The sequence below is a fragment of the Acomys minous genome (genome assembly GCF_964271855.1).
Source record: "Acomys minous genome assembly, chromosome: 5".
Taxonomy (NCBI): domain Eukaryota; kingdom Metazoa; phylum Chordata; class Mammalia; order Rodentia; family Muridae; genus Acomys; species Acomys minous.
In genome coordinates this window covers 39267944-39289800 of record NC_140494.1, presented here as the reverse complement: position 1 = coordinate 39289800, position 21857 = coordinate 39267944, and the positions used below count along the sequence as shown (strand labels likewise).

The 21857-nt window shown below is 43.9% G+C and overlaps 1 protein-coding gene across 5 annotated transcripts in view; it reads left to right on the top strand.

The window, feature by feature from the left end:
- SEMA5A (semaphorin 5A) overlaps positions 1–21857 on the top strand; it is a 442105-nt gene that overhangs the window by 71536 nt on the left and 348712 nt on the right. Inside the window, exon 2 of one of the 5 annotated variants that reach the window (XM_084782840.1) lies at positions 17788–17912. The exons of the other annotated variants lie outside the window; for them this stretch is intronic. The gene's annotated coding sequence lies outside the window, so the exon portion shown is untranslated. The remainder of the gene's footprint in view (positions 1–17787; positions 17913–21857) is intronic. 5 annotated transcript variants of the gene reach the window in all.

Genomic DNA, 21857 nt, shown 5'->3' with positions numbered 1-21857 from the left:
TTCTAAGCTCATTTATTGAGCAGTCACTAATTTACATGTCTTCTGATTGCATATGGACAAGACATTGGGAGCTTTTAATAATAGTCTTCATCCATATTTGCCTCATGTTATAATTTTGTATCTTTAGTTACTTTATCATACTTGGCAGTTAATATAAAATAAAAGGCTTTGTGGAGGTAAAATAGTCATATGTATTTCTAAAACCACTTTAACATATTGTGATGTGCTAAGCAAACATTTTAAAGTGCTTTAATTTTTTTAATTAAACATACTTATTATGTTTTGAAACGTTCAGATCAAAGATTGTGTCCCTCTGTACACAGTGATCCTGTCTACATTTTGAAAGTGCACTTGAGAAAAGAGACAACAAACAACCCTAAGATAGAGGCAGTGAGGGAGTGTGCTTGGTAACAGCGAAGCCTGAGAAGGCCCCTCTGAGGGTAAAAAGAGGGTGAACAGTCAGAGGTCCAAGAATGGGCATTGATTCCGGCAGGTAAAGTCCCCTTCAAGCAGAGGAAGGCTCACTGTGTTTAAAACCAGTGGCCTGCAGGGCATGGTGTTGCACACCCATAATCTAAACATTTGGGAGGGAGAGCAGGCAGGTTATTTGTGAGTTTAAGGACAGCTTGGCCTACATAGGGAATTCTAGTCCAACCAAGGCTACACAGTGAGATCTCATCTCAAAACAACAAAAGGAAGGAAAAACAAGAACAAGAACAACAGTAAGAACAAGAACAACAACAACAACAAAACAACAACAACAACAACAACAACAACAACAACAACAACAGTGTGTCCTGAGTGTCTTGAGTGAGGATGTAAAGGCAGGAGAAGTAGGCAGGGCCCAGGTGACGGAAGACTGTGGATTTTGAGTAATTCTTCATTGACCCTTCATTGTCCTCCTGCAGGATGGGAGTGGCCATTTCTCTCTTGGTGATGGAAGTGCTACCATGACTGTCCAAAGTCCCATGGACTCTGGCATGACGAAGGTGGCTCCCATTGTACCTTGTCCACGTTTACATTAGTATTTCTTTCCTGAGTCCTTAAGTGTGTTTATAAAATTACTTAATCTTGTGTGGAGCCTTTCTAGTCAAACATCAGACTTCTGGTAACATGGGGAGTACATGTGCCTCTCCGATGTTCTGTCTTTTTCAAACCAGAATCCTTCAACCTGGTGGGAAGGCCCTTTCTTTTCCTCTCAGTCTACCAAAGTTAGCATCCCTGGGCGTGTGTTGCTCCAGTGGAGGTTTGTGTATAGCCTTGACTTCAGGCTCAGCTGATGACTCTGCATGTTGTAGGTGGACTTGGCCTCACTAAGTGTCCAGCAAAGCCTTTCTTGAGATGTTTTGGGTCATCAGGACTCACCGACTTGTCTGATCTCTGTGACCCCAGTCGAAGGGGGTCAGCTTTTCACCTTCCAAGGCTTGCTGAACCACTTCCTCCCCTATCAGTAATGTTTCTTACATTAAAGCATTAGATTTGCTGTCTTTTTTGAGAAAAGAAGTCTATGGTGTGTACCTTTTTTGCTCTGGAAGAAGCAGTGGACGCTCAGTTCCTACTTGCTCAATGGCCAACCTTTTCACCAACACTTTTGAAATCTGGATTGTTGCCGAGGGATTCTCACCCTTGGGACCTTGTATTTTAACCTCTGATTCCAAACTCTGTTCTTCCAGTGTCTCGACTCTCGCTCTGCTGATCAGGTTCCTTTCTGACTCATAAGAGGGCAAGAGTTCTTAGCACATGATGTTGATCCCTCCATGCCCTGTGCTGAGGCTCCTCCACCCTGGAAGCCCTTATGCCAGTGTGCCATGCTGACCATGGTCCTGGGCCTGTCTTCCTCAGCCAAATCCTGCCCTCATCTATGAATCTTTTTGGTCCCCTGTGGCTTCCTTTCTGTTGTGTCTTCCTTTTCTTCCTCCCCATTCTACTCGTGAGGTAAGCCTCTGGGTTTGGATTTCTCATCAGACATGAGATGACTGTCACATCTCCTGTTATATTGCCATGAGGAGACATTAAATTGTACTGGTCTTTACTGGGCCTATTGTTAGTATTGTTCATTTTTCTTACTAATTTCCACACTTAGCCAATAGGTTGCATCAATTAAGGTCCTATAGTTCACCATAAAATTTTTTTATCTTCAGTTAATGTTTACTTTTGCATTGTTATTTAAAATCATTTACATGAGTAGCTGCTATGGTTGTTCTTTTTCTTGTTGATTTTTGCTTATTCTTGCTGTTATAGAAATAGGGAAGACAAGGAAAAAATAACATTTTAACAAATAGAAAAGCCACCATTGGGAAATAGATGAATAATGCCATATAACATGAATAGTATATAGACATTAAAAATCTTCCCTCAGAAGGATTCCCATTGTATGCATGACATTGAGTCTTATGTAAGACTTATCCAAAAAAATACAAGTTTAACATAAATGTGCTTTATGTACTCCATATATACATGCATTTCTAAAACTGGCTATGAATAGGGAGCTTATAAGAAGGAAATGTACAATAGTCACAATACCAGCCTTTGTTGGTCGGATTATATATATATTTTTTCCTTTTTAAAAAGTCTATTTATATACATGCCTCTTGCATTTGAAGGAAAATAGAGCTAGGAAGGAATCAATAAAATATCTGGATTTGAACAGAAAGTACTGATATGCAGCACTGTTTCTGGTGGCCTCCAGCCTTCCTCTTCCTATTGGATTTGCTCTGTTCTTTAGTCTTACTGGGTGTTGACCCAGCTGCTCTGAGAATTGGTCTGTCTTGCTGGAACAAGACAGGGAGACGATGTAGACTCCACCGAGCTTACCATGACCATTGAGCCCAGGGCAGGAGCTTTTCATTGCATTCCTTATGCTCAACACAGAATTCGTTTCCAGAATCATGTAACCCTACCAGCAGTGTCACAGAATAACAAAAACTAAACCAAAAACTATCCCAGAACACCAGGTGACATCCTTCCTGTGTCCCCAAGAGGCAAGAGGCATGCTATAGACAAGAGCAAAACCCAAAACAGGCACTGCTGCACTTTATAGAAATGTTCGTAGGATGGACACCTTTGGGAAGGAGAGGGCTGGTGTTTCCATTTTGAGAAGCAGAAACAATGTGTTACTTGGTCTTTCCTAAAGTTAGAGAATATTTGTAATAACTTGCCTTGTGGATCTTCCACACTCGGCAGCATCCAATTACTCAAGGGTGCTAAAGTTGTTTTTCCACTTTTCCTGGATTCTTCCTTCAAGCGAAATGGAAAGTAAAAACGTGCCACAGAGCATTTAATTCTGAGCAAATGAGTTTGTTTGTAACTGTGTGTTTCCACATGGCGTGTAATGAGTCTTGTTAGAGGGGATCCACACTGACTCAATGTTGAAAGCCATGTAATTCAACAGTTACTTAGCAGCAAACCACTGATTTATAAAGCCTAATGATGTGTGTTTTAGATGTCACAAAGTCTTCCTTTTTTTTTTTTTTTCTAATCAGACCAATGACCATGTCTTTGACAGATATGTATTGAGTTTTCCAGAGGGACCTCAGGAACGGTCAAGCAGTTCTACTCTCACTTTCATTGCCACTGGAACTTTCTAGTCTTCCTAGTGGTTCTTGGAAGGGAGGGTGATGGTAGTACCTCCTTGGTTGGCGAGCTCTCCCTGACATGGAGAGCTGGTGAGTCTAAGTGAGTGCACCATGTAGAGGCATACGTGTTCTCTCCAGTGGCCACCAGCTCATGTGTCTCCGGGTGTTCCACTGGCCGCCATCAGTATGGTGGAGAAATGAACATGTCCTTTTAGACCTCATATCTTGCTCTCTTCCAGGCTCTCATTTTCGCCTTTCCATGGACAGAGGCATCTGGAGAATTGCTCCTCCTATATCCTAAGCCAGACACCACCTCATCCCTGCCTGTGCCTGACCTACTGTACACTTCGTCTCTTCAACGTCCCACTGTCCTTCTCCTCAGCCTAACAGGAGATATGCTCATCATAATATTTAGTACTAATATTTTGATCTAAAGAAACCTACGTTCTCTTTTCAGCTCTGCTGACTTGGGAGGATAGTTACCAGGTCAGGTCATAATGGAAAAATGACCTTGAAATCTCTGTTGATTCAGAGCACAAATGTTTCCATTTATGGCCAGTTCGGGGGTGCTTGCTGTGCTGCGTGAGATGCAGTGGGTGAACACTGCCATTTGATAGATTTTTGTGCTGTCATTGAAACCAGACATTTGAGCACTATTCAAGGATTTTGACAAAGCCGGACTACTTGGAATTTTACACACTAGAGATGGGCCTATGTCATAAAAGTATCCAGGTGGGCCTATGTCCCGGTGTAACCTGGGATCATGTGCTACCACAGAGACACTCGCTATTTTTCTTTCACTTTTTTTTTTTGCCTGTAATCTAGATTTTTTTTGTTGTTGTTTGTTTTGCTTGGGTTTTTCTTTTTTCATTTTTCTCAGTAAATAAATATTCAGAAAATACTGTGGTTTATTTAAAGGAGAATTTTACAAAACCACACACTGAGGATTGCTTGGTACCTACACCTAAATTTATCAGCTGTCCTGGAAAGATGGAGACTCTAGGAAACGCTGTCGGGGTGCTTCTACAGGGAGGTCTGTCTGCAACTGAAGTCTTGTCAGACTCAAGCAGTCGATGTTTGTAGCCACAGTGCTGGATTCTTCTCAGTCTCTCAAGTTCGGCACTGCCACTTGAAAGGCAGAACACAAAGCAATGCTACTTGTCTGCCAGCTCCACTCTGGGTGCTGGTGTCCCCTTTGTCTGTGCCTCCCTACTGTTGTAGGGGCAGCGTGTGCCAGTGAGGCAAAGGAGAACTTGCTTTTAAGTGTGGACTGGGATAGAAGCCCTGCTGGCTCTCCCGTTGCCTGAAGGAGCTTCTTGCCACCCTCTGCTCTCTACCTGGATCATGATCTCTGTTTTCTTACCTGGCTCTCAGGTGTGTTCTAATGATGAGCTGAAGTGAGCTTGTCAAAGGGCTTTGAAGTTTTAGTGCCCTGAATGGTGCTATTACTAACAGAGCTGTAGAACTTTCATCCGCAGTGTTTCCCTATTTGTAGTGTTTAGTAATTCCTTAGGTGGAACCAGCCTCTTGCAGGCCCAATGCCAAGGCGGGCTGAGGCTTGTCTAGACTCTACACTTACCTGGGCTCGTGCCTCTAGGCCCTGGACTGCTGCTGCCTGCCCCAGCTTGACTCTTTCTGAATAGCTCCAGGGGCATATTTACTAGATCCTGCTAAAGGGGAAAGCCACCCAGGCTTGCAGTCACCAAGTCTAGGCCAGATGGGTTAGTGTGGCCAGCTCTAGTATATACCTCCTTGAAGTGTGGCCCGACCACACCTTGGCACGCTCCTGGGAGTGCCTTGCAGGTTGGCTGCTGCTCAGTCAATAACCTGCGAATAAACAGATGTTTCTCTGGCTCCAGAAAGTTTTGTGCAACTCACGGTCCTGCTCCTGGCATGTCAATCCTTTTGTTTCTCGTAGAAGAATGGCTCCCATTTTGTCTGTGGGAAAACCACTCTGGCCTTTTGTCCTTAGGTATTTAGCAAGAGGAAAGACAGCCAGCTCTGCTTGCTGCCTCAGCTTCCCTTCCCCACATTTGACCACTCTCATAATGAGCATGCAACACACCGAGAGAGTGTGTCAGAGTCTCTCCTTAGGTTTATGTGGTTAGTAGGGAGAAAGAGAAACTTTAGCTAAGTATGTAGGGAAAAACTAAGTCTAGTTTGAAATTAATTTCTACTATAACTGAAGCGCAGGCTCTATTCATTCAAGTACTCTCTGGGAGCTGACTTTCTTGTCTTTACCTATTTGCCCAAGTGGGCAATTTCAGGATGTAGTTTTGAGCCCTCTCTTCTCTGTGGGTCAGGCAGATGCCCAGTCTACCTCACAGGTTCTCCCATGTTTCTTCCTCTCCTTCCTTGCCACACTCACAGTGTGACCCCTACATCCTCCCCCGCCACACTCACAGTGTGACCCTCACATCCTCCCCCGCCACACTCACAGTGTGACCCTTACATCTTCGTTATACCCACTGGGTCTTTTTACTCCTGTTGCCTTATCCCTGCTCCCCAGTGGTGACCCACCATTGTGTTCACATGATCCCTGTGGTCAGATCCAGGTCTTTGTAACCTCAGCTCCTGACTTTCCCCCTTTAGATAAAGTAAGAAATGGACTTCCCTTTTTGCACGGACCTTTTATGCTATCAAGAAGAATTGTACCAGGCTAGTTAAAGAGGTGAGAGATGTGGGGACTATTGCCACAAGGAGAGAGAGCCACATCAGCTGCACAGGAACAGAATGCAGGAACCAAATCCTCCAGGCACTGACCCTATGGACAGGAAATATAGGAGGATGTCTGCAAGGGTTGTTTTTGTCTTTGGATCCCCCTGTATTTGCTACTAATGCCTAATCAAGTTGGCTCCTGCCATCCCATCAAGGTTGAGAGATGGGCAGTGATATAACTTTTTTTGACAGTGACATCCCACAGGGTGGCTCCTGGGTCCATGAGGAAAGGAGATGTAGGTTGTACTCTTGGCTAGAGGCTAGAAAGGGGGCAAAAGGAAGGATTTGCAATGACAAACTTTCTCAAGCAATGGCTTAAAGAGGAAGAAAGTTAGTGTCTTGGCATCGAGAAGAGCCTTTTTTGAGCTCCTTAAATCTGATAGGAATAGTGGAACCACCTTGGTTAGTAGGTGGCATAATTCTCTCTCTCTCTCTCTCTCTCTCTCTCTCTCTCTCTGTCTCTCCCCCCCCCCTCTCTCTCTCGTCCCCTTTCTATTCAATCACTCCTATCTTCTCACCAAAGTCTTCAAAGCCCATTTTCTCTTACTTCAGACTTGGGCTCACTCCTTTCCTCGCGATGGTCCAGCTGTCTTCCTGCCTCTGTAGGGGTTGACGCATCCTTTTGTCAGCAAGTAGCATGCTGATCAGTAACGCCATGCCCAGCTGGCCGTCAGTCCGCTGACTGTAACCATGTGAACCATATTTTGACATAATGGACTCAGCAAAAACACTTTCTTTAAAAGTGAAGACAATTCTACCAACAGTTTTCCAGTTAACCATGGCATTTATTTTGGAAAAGTTGTTACGTTTCAGCCTTTAGTAGTATTCAATTTTGTGTAAGGTTATATCTCTCACGTGAAAATTCAAGACATTCTCCAAGGTTGACTCATGGATAAGCAGAGTCATAGAGTTCTCTAATAATCTGCTTTTATCAAGGACATCAGTCGCCTTTCTCCCGTCTCCTGGACCAGTGAGTCTAGGGTGGGCCTCTGACTCCATGCTTTGACATCTCCTTAGTGATTTGGATGGGAGCCAGAGCTTATCATACAGCTTTGTAGTTCATTCTGGAGAAAAGAAGCTGAGACCTTGAAAACTAACAATGTCCTGAAAACTCTTTGGAGACTCTGGGAACATGAGCACTGTGGTCACCCTTCCTCCAAGTAGACCACCCATTCGCATGGCCACTAACCGCCCCTGCCAGGTGCGGCATGCCACCTGTCTTAAAGGTACCTCTGATCCCACAAGACTAAGAATACATGAGCAACCAGCCAGTGCTCACCTGCGTGCCTGCTGGCAGTGTCTGCCAGGCTCCCCTGGCTTCCACTCAGAGTAGACAGCGATGGTGAGCATTCCTCAGTGCCAGGGCTGAGGCTGCAGCTGCCCAATTGGCACTGGAGGCTCCCTGCACTGAGGCTTTGGAACTTTACATGGGAGTACAGAATCCTGTTTGCACTGTAGTTTACTAAAAATTCAATTCAAAACAGAACCATGCAGTATTTAAAAATACATTGAACCTGAATACACTGAATGTGGTACTGAAAAGGTGAAAAGTTGTTAGGATTATCTAAAAGTGATGGAAAGGGTAAACGCACATATCTAGTCCCTCTCTGGAGTCAGGGGTGTTAACAGTGCCCGTTTCTTCACAGTTTTTCGAGGCTGGTGGGATGTGCACCCCTTTCAAAGACTAAAGCCGGACTCAGTTGTGGTTTCTGTCTTCAACAGAGCTGTTTATTCTCCAGATGGTTCAAGGGCAGCGATAGACTCTGTGTTGCACTTCATGGTTTATCATTATGTGGTGCCAGCACAGTGCCTTCTAATCAGCAGCAATTTTTTTCCCTAGGAGACTTTTTGGCAATGTCTTATGATTTTTTTTGTCATAATGTGGTGTGGGGGAAGGTATGAATGTTGCTTAATACCTAAAATGTACAGGAGAGGCCCACGGTAGAATTATCTGGTGTCAAGTAATTTGGCTTGTGCGAGATTGAGAGACCTGGCTATAATGTCACTGATTTTAAACACTGCTTTGCATTTGCCTTAGAGTATAGCTGATGAACTGGTTTCCAACATCGATGGCATTCTTCTAGTGCCACAAAATGCACACAGCAGGAGTAGCATCCGGTTAGGGAGTGCTCCCCCTCCCTCAGGGCCAGATGGGGAACACATTGCATGGAGGCTGGACCATTCCATCTGTAGGTTGGGAAGAGCTTTAGTGCTCTCAGCATCTGTCACCAGCAAGGCCAGTGCTCCTCAAATGTGCACTCTCGGTTTTCTTGGAAGAGGAGTGCTGCTCCGGGGCACTGGGGGTGGCGGCTTCGGCGGCTTGGAACACCTGCTGAACCCATAATTTCCTGCAAAATGAGAGTATCCATGTTTAGCCCCATAGAGATCTTTTGTTTTGTTTTTCTGCTTCGTACAGTTTACATTCTGCTAGCTTTATTTTTGTAGCAACCCCGCTATGATTACTGCAGGCCCGAGTAAAAGATCCTTTCTTGGTATGAAGATTGGAAGTAAGTTTACTTAAAAAAGAAACAACTTGCTATGCAAATAATTTGTGATTCTTAGTAACTTACCTTCTTGCCCTCTTGACAGCTTTTAGTGGGGAAGCTATTATCATACCTGCTTGTTTGTTCAGTTTTTGCAAAATCTAAGCAACTATTCAAATACAATTTATAACCAAATTTCCCTTCATCTGGTTGTTTCAGGGAACTTTTGGTGTTTACTGCTGCACGAGAAACCACATTCCTCTTGAGAATCCCTCTGTTTGCCTGTGTCTTTTCCAAACAAAACTTTCCTGTTCAAAATGGAGAGTCCTTGGACATGCAGATGGAATACACACCCTTACTTTTAAGTTATTGTTGAGAAAGCTCGCTGAATATTTCTTCCATGCTTGGGAAACACAACAGCTCACAGATCAAGGCGAGGGGATACTCTATGGTTTGAAGCAGATGTTACAGGCTGTCCTACTTAATGCATGACAGTAGATTACAAGGAAAACATGTAAGGTAATGGTTATAAAACAGTGTTTATTACCTTCTTTGGTATAATTTTTTTTCCTATCATTTCCCCTCTATTTTCCTAGTTAGGAAAACTAAAGAAGAGATTATAGTTTAGGGTGAATTCCCTACCTGGGCAAACAGAGTGGAAAATTCCATAGGTTTGGGGAGCGCGCACCCTTCTCTGACTTGCTCTGCCCATCAGGACCAATTTGTGCTAGCTGAACAATCTTGGATGTGGAGCTTTCCAGTGGGTCATGGGGCTACACTCTTAGAGAAGACTGACTTTCCTCTCTTAGCAGTTGACACTTGTAATAGCTCTATGCCTAGAGGTGGGATTTAGTGGCCAACTCCTCTCTCCATCCTGGGATTTGGTCTGGCTCGAGGTTTGCTCTGGTCCTATGTATGCTGCCACTGCAATGAGTTCAGATATGCAGCTGCTCTGTATAACCCTTTTCCCTTGTTGTCATCTACTGCCTCTGGCCCTTATGCTTTTTCTCCCTTTCTTCTGTAATGATCTCTGAGCTTTAGGAGGAGGTGGTGGTGTGTGTATGTTCCATTTAGTGCTAAACATTCTGTGGTCTCCTATATTCTATGTCTTGGCCAGTAGTGGGTCCCTATCAGCTTCCATCTACTGCAGATGGAAGCTTCTTTGACAAGGACTGAGAGATGCATCAATCTGTGGGTTCAACAATAAGTCATTAGGAGTCCATTTTAAACTATGTCCATTTAGCAGAGTAATAGTTGTAAGTTCTCCTCTAGGGCCTATAACCTGCTTAGTCACAGGTTCTTGGGCAGATAATGGTTTTAAGTATGGGTTTCATCTTGCAGAGTGGTACTTAAACCCAATTCTAAGAAGCGTTTGGCTACTCGTATCATGTTGGTGCCACTATTGCAGCCATGGACATGTCTTTCTAAGTAGGTTGTTATTGTAGCGCACTGTGCTCGCAGCTGGCTAAGATAGAGATAATCATCTTTCTCTTCTAGTAGCCTGCATGGCACTTCTGAACACCATCAATGCTAGCCTGTAGGGATAAAGTTTCCAGGTCAGTACCAGTTTGATTTATCCATATTTTGTAAAGATGTTACTATCAAGTTTTATAGAGGAGCCATAAACCATGACAACAGCTTGTGACATTTGGGTGTGTATGGTTAAAAAATTAACCATTCCTGGAACTTGGGTTTTTATTTGCTAGTCTATGGTATCTAGTAGGGGCATTGTTGCCCCATTATAAAGTGGCTCCATTTTAACTTTGTGTGTGTGTGTGTATGTGTGTGTGTGTGTGTGTGTGTGTGTGTGTGTGTGTGCACGTGCACACGTGCTTCTACAGTAATAGGTACCCATATGACTTTTTGGAAAAAGTCTTTGTTCATTCTTTCCTACATTATTAAGAAAATTGATCAATTAATTCTCACCTGAATCTTCTAAGATTCCTTGAGTGAGCTTTCATCTGGCACAGATCAGCTCTTCTGAATGAAGCTGAGAGTCCTGTTGGGCTTTATGGGATGTAACTCTGAATACAAATCCCAGTCATAAGATGAGGATTTCTCAGCATTTACCATCTCACTGTTAGTGCTTATTGGAGCTCAGAGATGCTGGTGCTCCCATCTACTCCCAAGCTGACCCGGCAGTTCAAGACTCCTCACACATTTCACAGAAAACTTGGCTCAAATCCTGGGCCCCTAGTTCCTGCAGTCTTTGCTCACTCTTTCTTGGAGTTTCAGTGTCCAGATTCTCCATCCAGTCCCAATGTGGGTTGCAGCTGCCTTCTGGGGCTTGGCAGGCAGTCTCCTGTGTGGCTGGGCTGCCTGTGTTTGAGTGCCTGGCAGGCAGGCAGATATCATTAACAACAAGTTTACGATTATTTACATGTTCATAGTTAGGCAGCTAAACATTGAAGAAAGGGTGTAGTTAGCAAATGCTTATCTTAATCTTAGGGTTTTTTTTCTCATATCTTGAATCCTTAAGAAGACTGCAAGGCTTTTAGAAGGTCACTGACTTGAAGATTCAGAAGAAAAGTGCTTTCATCAAGGAAGAATGTTCCATCATCTTTGTGCCTTCATTCTTTGTGACTTGTCACTGCTTTGTCCACCTTAAAAGAATAGGGATGCTGACTTTCAGCGAGTATGTTTTTTCTCTTGTTTCATTTCAAAGTCTTATCCTGTGACTCTTTTAAAACATATAACTGAAAAGCGCATCAAATTGATGTTTTTATTTTTCAACAAAAGTTGCTAGGCAAAAGCACTAAAAGTTCATTATAGGAACAGAATCAGGCTTGGTGGTCACAAAGTGCTGAGGAAGAAGTGATGTTCTCAGGCAAGGTGATACCATCATCATTATCACCATCATCATCATCGTCATCATCAGGGACTCAAGTTAGCCATGGATACCCTAAGGATCAGATAGCTTTCGCACCCTTGGCCTTCCCCACTCAGTGTCACACACAATGCTGTTTGTCATGAACATAATGCTGTGGCAGGTTTACTGAGCCACAGCGTGGAGGCAGAATGGTGGCATGCTTGCTCTGAAACCCCAGTAACCTACACTTGATTGCTGCTGCTCCTTTTCTATAGAATGAAAAGCTCAGAGAGTCAACAAAACATCACCATTGCACAGGGCACACAGATGACCTTTGAACGCAGGTCATGGAAACAGTCCTGCGTTTTTGCAAGGCTTTCCAGAATCTTTTTAAATAAGAAAGTGTGCTTCCTCAAGAGCCATTGTGGATGGCTGGCATGTTCCATTTCCTTCAAGTATCATGGGAAATTTGGGGCCATCGTTTGTATAGAATTTAGAAGCAATAGGCTTTTAGATCCTATCTTTCCCTCAAAACTTTGAAATTGGTTTCTATTGGGCCAATTCACAAGGATGGAGTTAGAGCATTTAGGGAAGGGTACTGCATACAACTCTAGGAACTTATAGTGTCCTGGGGCTTAGAGGAAGGAAGTATTCATTGGAAGATGAAAGAGACTTTGTGGAGCAATCCAAGCAGGCAGTGTTTTTCTGAGAAGCACTTTAATGCTGTCCTCCTTAGGGTGGGGGGTGGGGGCAGGAGGGAGGCTCCTCCGCCTGCCTTTTAAACACCTCTTTGAATGACAATTTCCAGTGGCTTTGCAAAATAATGTCTGATGGCATCCAGTGCTTCTCAAAGTTTCCCCAGACCTGCTTATGCCTCCTGTGCCCCTTGCCTTGAATTACAGTGTTTATTTTTAAAAGCTTTTGTGGTTTGAGCCTTCTGCCTTTGTTATTGCAGCTGACTGACTGACTCAGCCTTCCTCCATTTTTTTTTTTCCTCTTCCAGCCACTTTGTGGTTTGGGGTCCACTTGAGCCACAAGAGGACTGAGCTAAAGGGACAGAAGTCCAAAACTTTGGACACATCTGGTCCTGGTTACCTCCCAAGTCACAGGTGCCCTTTTTGGTGCTTGGTATGCTCTTCAGACATGTCCACTCCTCTGTCCTTTTCTCCCGGCTTCCTTTGAGTTTCCTTGTGCTGCTATGATTTGTACTTGGCTTCCAATTACTCCCCACCCCACCCCCATCCCAATTCTTACCTGTAACCTAGAGCCCAATGTTGTCTGTGAAATTATTGTCACCTGCTTCCAGAAGAGTATCTTAGCTTCCCAAGGAGGTAGGGTGTCCTAGACACAAAGTTCTCTCTCTGGCTGTGCTACTGACACTATGGCCTTATGTTCAAGCCACATGGCAAGGTGTAGCTGCCATGGAAGATGGAGAGGGTGAGAGGCCATGCTACAAGATAGCCAGAATGACTTGGTTTAGTTGGGACGATGCCCCCATCTCAACCCTGGAACCGCACGCCTTTGGAAGAAAGAGATGCTGCTGCCATCATCAGTGGAGACACGTGGCAGAGACGTGACTCTGCAAGGGCTCCCTCTGCTTGTCCTAACAGCCTTTTGATGGTCTTCATCTTTTATGCGCTGTGCATCCAGGCTCCCCAGGGAGCGAGTCTCTTGCCCACTCGAAAGGGTGTTTTAGAAAGAAGAGTTGTCAGTTGGTTTTAGTCAGATCGTCAACCATTCCTCTGCTGTGTGGAACAAAGTTTTAGTGGAGCTGAAGTCTTCCTTTTCTATTGCCACTGAATCTGTTTAAAGGTCCTTTAACTGGGAGACACACACATCACACATCGGGTGTTAGTAAAGGCTGAGAAAATTTTAGAGCCAGGTGGATGAGAAGCCACGTAGGATGCTTATTTTAAAAATGTTGCTATACAGGGCTGCTGGATGTTAGTTTGGAAGCTCGGAGATCTTCTTTAGCCTTCTTTTCAAAAGCACACTGCAGTTCAGTCTGGTGTTGATATAGCTGGGAATCCCAGAGAAGTGGCTTCACTTGGAAGTAATTACAGCCTTGGGGACTTACTGGGCCAGAAAAAGCAGGCCCAGTACCAGTCGGACGAAAACCTGGTAATTGATTTCTGTCTAAAATATTAGAATTTGATGTGTTATTCTTAGATTGGGTAAATTTTATTCCCTTCACGAATGCATTTATAGCTATGTTATGCCTTTGTGTTCACAATCCCAATTATTTATTCAGTGGTAGAGGAGTGGGTACACCCCCTCAGGAGCATGGTTTATTTGTTTTGACACATGTGAATTCATTCCCTTACTTTGGCTCACCTTCTAGAACTGACAGTGTAGACAGGGAAACAGAGACAGACCCTGGGCTTTTGTTTCTGCTGGATTGTTTTGTTTGTTTTAATCACCATAATCAGAGCTGGTTTAAAGGAAGCCACTTCCACCCAGAAGTGATCATCCAGTCCCTGAGATTATGATGCAGCGGGGGTGAGAGCATGAGGCTGGGAAGCAGAAGAGCAGGGTTCTTTTTATTTTGTGCCATTTTTTGAGTCCCCTTGCCTTTTGTTTTGCTTTGCTTTTTAAATATTAAAAGATCTCGCTGTACGGAGAGAGACTTGATTAAATTAAGATAAGATGTTCCTGGAGTGGAAAACAGTCAAAGGGCCATGCTTGCTGTTCTGTACTGCTTTCTCAGTGTCTCTTTTATGTAGTGTGTGTTAGGAACACCTTCTCCTATCAGAGGCACAACAGATGGAAATGCATTCAAGGAGTGCCGTATGACCTGTGTTGGTATTTAGAGATTCAAGTTAATGGCCTGTATCATCGGGAATACATTATCTTCAGCATAATGAGACACAATCAATCCTTTTAGATTGTAATCATTGCTTAAATCCAGGGAGCAAAGATTGCCCTTCTCTAATGAGAACTAGAAGAGGTGGTTCACATAGCATTGGCATAATTAAAGCCATAAGAAGCCCTCTGAGCCAAAGCCTGGGCTCTTATTCCACTGGTGACCTTAGCCACCAGCCCATCCTCCCTGATGCCTATTAACAGTCCAGATTTCTGTTTCTGAAGGGACTCATTTTGACGGCAGGATGACTTCACAAAGGTCATTGCCCATGGTGGTTAGCGCCAGACAGTCAGGCTCCCAGGGCTCTCCCAGCTTGCTGTTAGCAAGGTGAGTTATGGGCTCCTCCAAGGCCCAGACTACAGTTTGCTTTGAAAATGTGTAGGCAGCTGTGCCTCTTGAGTTTCTGATCCATGACCCCTTGTCTCCCACTGTGCATTGGACCTGGCTGGTCCTCTATGTGATCTACTCCACTTTTTTTTTTTTCAGTCCTGCAGTCTTCCTTCATCTGCCTGTGATGTTCTATGCAGAGCTTGGGAGCAGGTGCTGTTTCTTAGCTGTTGCCTATGCCCTTCAGCATGCACAATCCATTCTGTTGTCTGTGGTATTTTCTCTAAAGTCTCTGTAAATCCTAAACTAACAAATATATAACCACTGTTCCTAGGGAAACCATGTGGTTAGACTGGGCACAAAATGTGCATAAATTAACCATTGAGGAGTCTTATTTGTTGGTGTTTTGTTAGACTGTCTGTCTATCTATCTATCTATCTATCTACCTATCTATCTATCTATACATATATACTGCTTGTGACCACATTCAAGTATGTAGAAGCCAGAAGAATACATAATGTCTTCCCTCTATCATGGTCCTCTTTATCCCTTTGAGATAGAATCTCTCACTAAATCTAAAGTTTGCTCTTTTGTTCAGGGTAGACCAGTTGACCAGCAAGCCCAGCAATCCTCTCTGTGCATCCACTAGTGCAGAGGTTCCAGATGTCATGTCCAACCCATCTCTTGGGTTCTTGGAATCCTCCCTTGTCCACTGACTTATCTCTGCAGATCTACACACTGTTTTTGTTTTTCTAACCTTATGAACAATTGAATGATAATTACTACTCAAGTGATGCTTGTCTAGCATATATTTTCTCTGTAAGGACCATCACAGACTTGTACTCAGGAATACTGGAACACATGTCAGAACTGTTTTGGCACAATTTTAAACAGATTAATCACTGACCAGGCAAACTACTACAGCCAGGCAGGGTAGCTAGCTAGGCTGATAAGATGCTTGCATTACAATCATGAGGACCAGAATTTGATTCCAAGAGCCAGGGGTGATGATGCTTGCCTGTAATCCTGGGTCTGGGGAGGAAGATATAGACAACTCTCAGAAGCTTTCTGAGCCTAATTAGTGAGTTTCTGGCCAATGAGAGAGAGACCTTGCTTTGGGCAGAGCCTGCTGGTGCATTCTTCTTACCTCAGCACTGAGGAGGCAGAGGTAGGAAGATCTCTGTGAGTTCCAGGCCAGCCAAGGATACAGCTATATAGTGAGGCTGTATCATAAAACAAACCAACAATCAAATTAACAAACACCCAAACCAAACCAACCAACCCAACAACTAACCTACCAAAAATGCAGTCTTGAAAAACAAGGTGACACCATTTGAAGAATGATACTGAATTAACCTTTGACCTTCACATGCATATGTACCCACATATATAAATACAAGGACACACACACACACACACACACACACACACACACACACACACAGAGAGAGAGAGAGAGAGAGAGAGAGAGAGAGAGAGAGAGAGAGAGAGAGAGAGAGAGAGAGAGACTAATAGATGAGTCACTGAGAAGATCATATGGCCTGGGCTTACAATATCAGAACAGGGATGAGGAGAAAGGTATTTCATCTAGACTGCAGGTCACACGTGCACTTGGGAGACTCAGAACTGTTGTGCTGAGATTCTCAGTGACTGACTGGAAGTGATTCAAGCAGGATTGATTTGGAAAGTACAAACTTGTTTCAGTTAACACATGAGTCTGCAAATACAGACTCCGTGGGTAAGGAGGACCAGATGTATTGCCTTTTCCTGCTGTGAAGTGGTTTTTCTTTGAAAGGAACATTTGGAGACATCAAGGTAGGAAGGTAGGATAGCTAGCAAGGAAGTATATTCTCTTTCTAACTCTATTCTTGGTCATTGGAGCATCACCTGAGGAGGATCAGATGGAACCCACTTCTAGTCTCTTGGTAGCTTTCTCTTGTGAGGCAGCTGTCAGCACCTTCCTTCTCCCTGGGTGATGAATACTGTCCCCCTGGAATAGAATCTGAGCTCTACAGTTACCTTCCAAGGCTCCACTGTGCAAGAGTTTCATTGCTTCTGTACTGGCCATGGTGGATTTTGTAGAGTGTGCATTTGCAACTCTATGAGTCAAATGAATGATGAAACTTGGGTAACTCCTGTTATACAATTTAATACTTGTCTTGGTTAGAGGTTTTAAAAAATTTTTTAATTATTATTGCTGTGAAGAGACACTATGACCTTGGCAACTCTTATAAAGGAAATCACTTTATTGGGTCTGGTTCATAGTTCAGAGGTTTGTTATCATGGTGGATAACATGGCGGCATATAAGCAGACATGGTGCTGGAGAAGGAGCCGAAGAGTCCCTTGAGCTTCTGACACCTCAAAGCCCTCCCCATAGTGATGCACTTCCTCCAACAAAGCCACACCTACTCCATCAATGCCACACCTCCTAATAGTGCCACTCTTTATGGACCTATGGCCACCATTTTTATTTAAACCACCACAGTGCTATGCTCCCAATTTTTTTTCTTTTAAGAGCTCCCAGTAAGGGGAATTTGGGCAAAGTTCAAAGAAGTTTAGTTTGTAGGATTAAAAACAGTAGCTAAATTTGTGGGCTCCCAACATGACTTTGATCTCAAGTAGTCCTGAGACTTCATTCCAAAATGTCATGCTCTGTCCTGTGAAGAGTAATTGGGGCAGAGACAGAGTGGGCATCTGAGAGATGAGGTGTGTGTTGTCAAGTGGTGTAGAAAGTGGAGTGTGAGTCAACTGCCACTTCCCAAACACCCCCAACGAGCAAGGACAGCTTTGGAATTCCTGCCCAGCATCCCGCCTCAGGCTATGAGCTCTCCTTGGCCATCATGGCTCTGTCAAAGCATATTGGAGTTGAACAGAAGGAGACTGCCTCTGATGTGTTCAGCCAGAATGCAAATGTCTTCTGAATAGTGACAGTGTCCTGAGTGATTGTCCTTGGAGGAACAAAGCTCTTGTTGTCTGTCCTTGCTTTCTTTAAAGGGATATCTTTGCTTTAGGAGGCACACAAGCTATCATGAGCTGTAGCAGTGACATGGCAGAAATGGATGGACAGACACACGGAGGTGCTGAAAGATGAGTCCTTTTATAGTCAGCGTTTGACTTGTGATACCACGAGGATCAGGTGAATGGCTTAACCTCCTGTGAATCATATTTCCTAAAGATTGTTCAGTTCTTCTTCTGCTACTGCTTAGAGCCATGGCTGATATTTGCTGCTCATACCTTCCTACCTATCTGCTCAGAAAGGGACATGTCTGTCACCCTTGACTAAGCAAGAGAAGGCACGAACACAGCTGGCACTGTTTGAGATTCATATCAGAGGGGACTCAGGAAGCTACTCACTCATTTCAAAATTGGTGTGTTCATTTCTTTTTCTCTCAGCTGCTGGTGAAGGTCTCTATGTACTCTAGAATGTGAAAATAGCAGAAGGCAGATTTGGAGGAGTAGGAGGTGGGTTATCAGCAGTTGGCCAAACAGCGTATCTTTGCTTATGGAGCACATTTTACCTTTAGAAGTCCTTGATCTGTGCAGTTGTCACCAAAGTTTCATATTTTTTTTCAGACCTGTATCTCTTTCTCAGCACTTAAAAACAGGACAAGAGTTAGGTAATTGTCAGGCAGTAATGACAGCAACATCCCTTCTCTGCAGAGCAATCAGATGCACATCAAAGGCTAAACAGCCCACAGGGCAAACATTTTCTTCCCCCTCCCATGCCCTTTCCCAATGCTCTCAGCTTTCTATCTGAATATGGGGTTTTTTGTTTATTACTTAATTTCCCCAGTGTTTTCAGTGACTGCTACAGTGAGAGGACGGTCTGTGATTCCATAGTTTCTCTCCTGGGACGTGTGAGGAGAGATGGACGGATTTTATATTAGCAGTGTGCTGAATTGCTGGATGTCTGCTGGTCCAGGAGAAGAGATGGATGAGAAGCATAATGTCGCACGAGCCTTGTAGTTTGATGCTGGAGTTTATATGCTGTGGGAAAGCAGTCCCAGAACAAAGGCATTCTCTGGACTGCTGTAGCTTGCTTTTTATTTTCCCACTATTGTTTCGTCCTCTTCCAGAGAGTTATATGAGCCTTTCCTTACAGCTCTGGGGCCTGAGCTCAGGCCTATGACTCTTGTGGAGTGCTGTTGTGTGTTTACATCTAAAGAGTGGTTGATGAGAATTGTTAACCGTGAATGAACCAAACCCAACCCATAATAACGTCAAGATTAAAGAAACACATTTGGAATAAAGGACGAAGCACTTAAAGCACTTGCAAGAATGTTTTATTTAATGACTCACATTGTAATGTCTGTTTAATTTTAGCAAGAACACATGCATTCTAAAGCCACATATAAAATTAAAACTGGACAGTAATCAGGGAGCACCTCCAGCCTTTTTTATTTGCTCTTATCCAGAAGGACCAGGAGTAGTAAAGCTGTGTCTTTTATGTGTGGTTAGCTAGCAAGAAGCCCAGAGGTTGATGAAAAGCACTGAAGGGATCACCAGATAGCAAGGGTTGGATGATTTCAGAACATTGGTGTCTGAGGAGCTTGAACGCCCCACGTGACAGAGAATTGGAGTCCCAGAAGCGAAGTTGGAAGATTGGAGCAGAAGTTGGAGCTACATGGTAGGGTGCTTGCTTAGGAAACACAAGGCATTCATCCACCCCCCAGGGGTACAAGTGTAAAAAAGCACAGGTGACAAGCCTAGATACTATGTTGTCATCTATGGCCACTGCAGATTTACTCTTGTGACACTGCATATCATTAACGGGAATGATTTTTATTTATTGGTTACCCTGATGTCTGTACATATGGGTTTGCTGAGCAATTGTCAAAGCTGGGCAAGAGAGCCTTCAAAGCTACTGTTTGCATTACCACAGAAGCCTATTTTCCTGCTAGGCGGCTGAACCATAATTGTTGTCCTCATTTGCCTTGAGAAGGCCTCTAGTCACAGAGAGCCTCAGAGCGTGCAGGATATGGAACAGGAGAAGGGACCATGCACGTACGTGGGTACCTACTGGACTTGTGGATGAGCGGAGGGAGACATCACCTTCTGTGCAGTTGAACACCTGCAGGGAGGGAGTCAGGGTCTCATTCGCAAGTGGACAGGACATAGCCTAGCATTCAGGAAGGCCGGTGGAATCTAGTAAATGGCACCTAAAGCAACTTTGGAGACTGGAAACACATGAGCAAGGCAATAGGAAAATTCTCCTTCAAGCCAAGGTGGGATCAAGCCTAGGCGGGAGCCTCTGGAGGCTGGAGCTGTGGTTTTTCTCTTGTCATATGGAACAACATACACACCAAGATGCTGGGGACTTGCTGCTTTGAAGGAGCCACCGAGAAGGGCTGGTAGGGTGAACGACTTCCATGACGTAGTCAAGTCAATGACTTTTGACAGCAAAGGGCAGCAAAGGGGAGTTCTGGAATGCAGCCCTGGCACGAGATTCAAGGGTACCACACATGACTTCAGTCTTCCTAGGGGCAGCAGCATCCATGGGAAATGGAACAAAACAGTAAGCCAATACCAACAAGCAGTTTCTACTGCCCAACCCCAGAGAGATGGGCAGTTCAGGATGGGACAACTCCTCTTTACCCTACTGCTCAGCTGGGGAGCAGGAGTGAGCACTCCCAAGAATTATACAGTAGGTATCAGGAATATGCCTGAGCACTTTCAATGAAAAAGAAAAACCACTCAAATGCCTTCTGTATTTTTATGGTCTTCTCTGCTGCCAGCTGGACTGCTTTGCTTCCGTTTCATTTACTGGAGCAGACATGGCGTGAGGGTGCTGTTCAAGATTAACTGTGATTCCTGTAATCATTATTAAACTAAGAAATTTCCTAGGGTGAATTGTGAGTCTGCTTCTACTTTTTTTCATCATTATATTTGTATTTGAACTTGCAATGCAGCTAGGAGCGCTAAGGGGACAAAGTTAAGGGGTTACTGTTGAGTCAAGCTCCCCAATTATTTCTTCTTATTGATATATAATATGCGTTTGCATTTATGGAATGTGGGATGGTCTTTTCAGATATACACTCAACATTTAGTGATCAAATCGGTTTATGATCTTGTTGGAATCTCTATTTACTTTTTTTCTTCCACCTGATTTGAATGGTTCTGTCAGTGACTGCTAGTTATTGTCACCTACAAAGCTAGAACCTAATCTCCCCAAGTGTGCGTTCTCCCCCTCCCCCATTAACCAACTTTTCTCTGTCTCCTACTCTTTAGTGTTTGGTAATTGCTGTTCCACACTGCACTTCCCTGCTGTTAGCCTTCCTCTAAATGTATACTTGGAAGAATTTGTGATATTTGCTTTTTTTCATACCTAGCTTATTTAGTTCGTGTAATACCCTTATTTCTATCTTTGCTGTCACAGATGGATGAAGAGTAAGTGTTCTAGGTCACGTGTTTCCCATTCTTTCAGCCACTCAGTAGCCAATGGAAGCTTGTGTTGCTTCTATTTCTTGTCATTATGAAAACTGCTTCACTGAATGTGAGGGTTTAGATGTCTCATCACCGTACTGATTTCCTTCCCCTTGGATGTACAGCCAGGGGCAAGGATCCTGGGTCATGTGGTAGTTCTACTGGCAAGGAATCCTCCATGCAGGATTTTTATAATGATCGTACCTGGACTGAAATTAAGAAAGAAATAAGTAAATCCTGTTGAGTCATGTAAAGGAGTGGTCCTTCATTCAGAGTGTTTGAATCTGAACCTGCAGCCTTATCCTTCCAGATAGGCGATCTGTGCTGCTCAGAGCCTCTATGATGTGTTCTGTTGCATGGGCAGATGGTATCAAGAGGAATCACAGGCAGGTGACACAGATGCTATTGAACACTAGTGAAGCTGCCTGGTATTTTCATTTGGAAGAAAGCTTCAACACAATTCATGCCAAAATGGATGACACGACGGAGAGCTAATTAAAAAGAATTTTTTTTTGCTGTTCCTCAACTAGTATGAACTCAGAGCACAGCAATGTGCCAGGTGGTCTACTGCAAAAGTAGCCTATTTCTTATTCTTATCACTAGATTCCATTGAAGGATGACAAATGAACAAAATCACATCTTTGGTGAGGCAAGACAG